Source organism: Penaeus chinensis, chromosome 37 (genome assembly GCF_019202785.1).
Source record: "Penaeus chinensis breed Huanghai No. 1 chromosome 37, ASM1920278v2, whole genome shotgun sequence".
Lineage (NCBI taxonomy): Eukaryota > Metazoa > Arthropoda > Malacostraca > Decapoda > Penaeidae > Penaeus > Penaeus chinensis.
In genome coordinates this window covers 17,205,164-17,210,162 of record NC_061855.1, presented here as the reverse complement: position 1 = coordinate 17,210,162, position 4,999 = coordinate 17,205,164, and positions in this window count along the sequence as shown.

Below are 4,999 nucleotides of genomic sequence, written 5' to 3'. Positions count from 1 at the left end.
ACAATAACAAAAACACTAAAAGCAATAACAATGATGATGACGACAATAAAGATGAAGATGATGATAATATCACCAACAACATAATGATAATTGTATAATTAAAAGGGGAACAACAATATCATCGAGCACCACCATAACAACAATAACAACAACAATAGCACGAACACCACCTCAAACACCAACAACAAAAACAGTACCACCACCAACACTACTAACATCACCACCACCACCAACAACAACACTACCACCCTCACCACCACCACCACCACCACCAAGTCGGTTTAAGGTTTGGTGAAGTCTGGTATATTGTGGTTTATTTGGGTTTTCATATTCCAAATATATTTGTTTCTTTCTTTTTCGGTCTTTCGTTCTCTTTCCTCCGTCGCCGCCGCCGCCGCCGCCCCCGCCTCCCCCTCCTCCTCCCCCCCTCCTCCTCCTCCTCCTCCTCCTCCTCCTCCTCCTCCTCCTCCTCCTCCTCCTCCTCCTCTTATTATTGTTATTATTCCTCTTCTTCCTCTTCTTCCTCTTCTTCCCCTACTCACTCTTCTTCCTCTTCCTCCTCTTCCTCTTCCCGTCTCTCCTCCCCCCTTACCTGTGTACAAACTCCAACCACCATCGTGCAAAATAAAAATAAAAACCAAAGCAAAACATAGAAATAAAAATAAAAACTTAAAGTAAAATGAAAATCAACAAAAAAAGACTGACTGACTTACCCACAAACAAACAACGTTAATATTTCCGGTTGCATTGCAACATTCGGCGCAATGATTAGCGCACGCCACTCGCCAGCGATTGCATTATCTTTCAAAAAAAAAAAAAAAATGAAATAAAAGTTTGGCACAACACAATGTGCCATCTGTTTTTGCCCGATGATCTAATTGGCTGTTTGTATTTTGTTGGTTTAATTACATCCAGATTAAAAGATACAAAATGTCATTTTTTTTTACGATAGATGATAATGACAGATGTTAATGGCGGTGGTGGTGGTGGTGGTGGTGGTGGTGGTGGTGGTGATGGTGGTGATGGTGGTGGTGGTGATGGTGGTGATGGTGGTGGTGGTGATAGTGGTGGTGATGGTGATTGTGGTGGTGATGGTGATGGTGATGGTGGTGGTGGTGATGGTGGCGGTGATGGTGGTGGTGGTGGTGATGGTGGTGGTGGTTGTGATGGTGGTGGTGATGGTGGTGGTGATGGTGGTGGTGGTGGTGGTGGCGGTGGTGGCGGTGATGGTGGTGGTGGTGGTGATGGTGATGGTGGTGGTGGTGATGGTGATGGTGGTGGTGGTGATGGTGATGATGGTGGTGGTGGTGGTGATGATGGTGGTGGTGGTGGTGATGGTGGCGGTGGCGGTGATGGTGGTGGTGGTGGTGGTGGTGATGGTGGTGGTGGTGGTCGTGATAGTGGTGGTGATGGTGATGGTGGTGGTGGTGGTGATGGTGGTGGTGATGGTGGTGGTGATGGTGATGGTGGTGGTGGTGATGGTGGCGGTGATGGTGGTGATGGTGATGGTGGTGGTGGTGGTGATGGTGATGGTGGTGATGGTGATGGTGATGGTGACGGTGACGGTGACGATGATGGTAACGAAAAGGAAACCATGAACACTAATATGACCCCAAGTTGACGATAACGACATTCATAAACCAGCAGACTTCTCCCATTACCGGCAAAAAACAAACATAAAAACAAAAAAAACAAAAAAACAATTAAAACAAAAAAAATCCCGCTCGACCCCCCCCCCCCCATACCCTCCTTCATGTATCCCTCCCTCCTAGCCCTCTTCTCCCCCCCCCCCTCCTGCTCCCCGGCCCCGCCCCGACCCGCCCTCCTCCTGACGAAGGAACAGACAACGCGTGCGAATATCGACGCCACACCTTCTCACGGTGGGGGATGAGGGGGTTGGGGGGATGGGGTGGGGTAGGGGGCCTCTTAAATAAGCGAATTCCCTCCCCCCCTCCCCCCCCTCCCCTCTCTCTCAAATCACCCCTTTCGCCCCCTCCCCCGCTTGCTACCCACGCACACCCACGCCCTGGAGTCATAAGACGTTCACACGAAAAAAAAAAGAAAAAATCCTATTTACTATGGGGAAATATGTGTATATTTTTTATCCTTTCCTCAGAGACGCGAAATCTTCCTTACTGGATGCGCGAATTCTTCACTTTCACGGGGAACACGACCAGAAAAAAAAATATATATATATTCAACCCATTCGCCCCGGATGTATGTTCTGTCCTGTAGTTTTTGGTGCACTTTGTTACATAGAGATGGCTCCACATGTGCTCAGCCGGCAAGGAGTCGATCAGTAGGCCCTAGTTACCGATCCTGATTTCCCAATTCCTTGCTATCGATACTGTTATTATTGTTATTTGTGTTATGATTAATAAATCGTCATTAAAATATTTTAGACAGTGAAAGAATAAAAAAAGACCCTTTCCTAAAATGAAGGAAAAGGGTAAACAGGTGAGATAGGTAGTTCTAATAACTGGCTATTTGGTGATTGAGAACTTGTAGAGCCATCTATGTGTAAATACAATAATTAAACTTGTATTACAGTTGCCAAATGAGGCGAATGGGTAAATTGCGCAAAATTGACCTATTCAGAGTCTATTTATGAGCGGAACGAAAGATATTGAACAGAAGTAGAGATAAATTAATAACAGAAAACAATGATGCAGAAACAGGAGAAGAAGGAGAAACAGAGAATTGTGGAAATAAGAGCAATATGAGAGGCAATGAGGTACAAAAAAAAAAAAAATCATAAAACGAAAAACTGAAAATATATTACAGACGGAATACCCTCATAGATAATCGTCAAAGCTTTGATATAAGGACATCCATAGATGAAAGCTCGAACTATTTTATCAAATCAAAATCGAAGGCTTTAAAATTTAATTGAAAATCAGGGCTTTATCGCTTCCTTTGTCAAAACAGGGTTGACACTGCTATCAAAAAGGATCAAACTCTTTACAAAACAAACTCGAATCTGTAACGTTATTAGATTAGGATCGAAGGCCACGTAAAACAAAATTCGAGAGTTCTGATCATCCGTGGACGAAATCAGTCAACGAAATCACTATGATCAGCAATTTTCCTCCGTCAGAAAGGGAGGGAGGGAGGGAGAGAGAGAGAGAGAGAGAGAGAGAGAGAGAGAGAGAGAGAGAGAGAGAGAGAGAGAGAGAGAGAGAGAGAGAGAGAGAGAGAGAGAGAGAAGAGAGAAAGAGAGAAAGAGAGAAAGAGAGAAAGAGAGAGAAAGAGAGAAAGAGAGAAAGAGAGAAAGAGAGAAAGAGAAAAAGAGAAAAAGAGAGAGAGAGAACGGGAGGAGACGAGAGGAGAGAGGAGAGGAGGGAAAAGTTGACAGAAAGACGGCGCTAAAAGGCAAGAGGTAAAAACAAGAGCATCCAATCCTCCTTGGAGACGCGTAAGAAGGATGGAAGCATGCTAAGGCGCTCAGATCCCCCGCCAGGTAGTAAGTCCAACAATTCCTTTACGAATAAAATGAAAAAAAATAAAAGTAAAAACATCAACAAGAATAACAAAAAGAACAGTAACAGAAATATTAAGAAAAACAACAAAAACAACAGCAGTAGTAATAGTAGTAATACTGCAACAACAATAACAACCGGACAACAACAACAATAACAACCCGACAACAACAACAACAACCCGACAACAACAACAATAACAACAGCCTCGGGCCAAGAGCGTGCGATCCTCCGCGACGCGACGTTCTGCCCAAGCCCCTTATTGCTCCCGGAAGATTCCAAACCTTTGCAACTTGCAAGAGCGGCCGTGATCCTCTTTGCTGCCGTTGCAAGGTCCAATCGAATCATCGAGCTTTCTCGGGAACGGGACCGGAATTTGATCAGAGAGCCTTTATACATACATACATACATACATACATACATACATACATACATATATACATATATACATATATACATATATACATATATACATATATATACATACATTGTGTGTGTGTGTGTGTGTGTGTGTGTGTGTGTGTGTGTGTGTGTGTGTGTGTGTGTGTGTGTGTGTGTGTGTGTGTGTGTGTGTGTGTGTCTTTAATGGGTTAACTTCGATTCTTGCTAATTTTCAGGTTTGTAACATGCGATCTCTTCCATTGTTTTCATGATCATTGTTATTGATATTGCTTTGAATTATATCTAATCATAATCATCTTTCTCATTCTTTTTCTTTTTTCCCTTTCTCTTTCTCTTTCTTTAGCTCTTCCTCTTCAGCTTCTTTCTCCCCTTCATCATCACTATCATCACTATAATAATTACCATCATCCTCATCGTCAACACCACCATTATCAATCCTACATATCAGCCTTAGCAACATCACCATCATTATCATTTTCTTCATCACCATTAACATCATTATCATCCTCATCACCATCATCATCACTACCATTATTAGCCTCATCACCATAAATATCATTATCATCAATCACCATTATCATTGCTATCATTATCACCTCACCATCACCATTATCATCACCACCATTATCATCTTCATCATCACCATTATCGTCACTACCATTATCATCTTCACTATTATCCTCACCATCACCATTAACACCACCACCATTATCCTCCTCAACCACCATCCTTAGCATCACCATAATCTTACTCATCAACATCATCACCATCAACGTCATCACAAATTAGAGCTCACTTCATCACAGGATCTCAATCGTTTGCAAGAAAATAACTAGCATAAAATAACAAAAAAAAACAAAAAAAAAACGTGGCATAACCTTGTGCGCATGACTATAATTACCATTAAGATGAGCGACATCATTAATATAATGGCTTCGGCGAGGGGGGAGGGGGGAGGGGGATTGTGGAGGGGGGGAGGGGGGGAGGGAGGAGGGAGGAGGGGGGCAGGGAGGAGGAGAGGCAGGGAGGGAGAGTGGGGGAGGGAGAAGGATAAGATAAATATAACTGGACCGACAGATATACACAGAGGCTTACATATATATATATATATCTGGAAG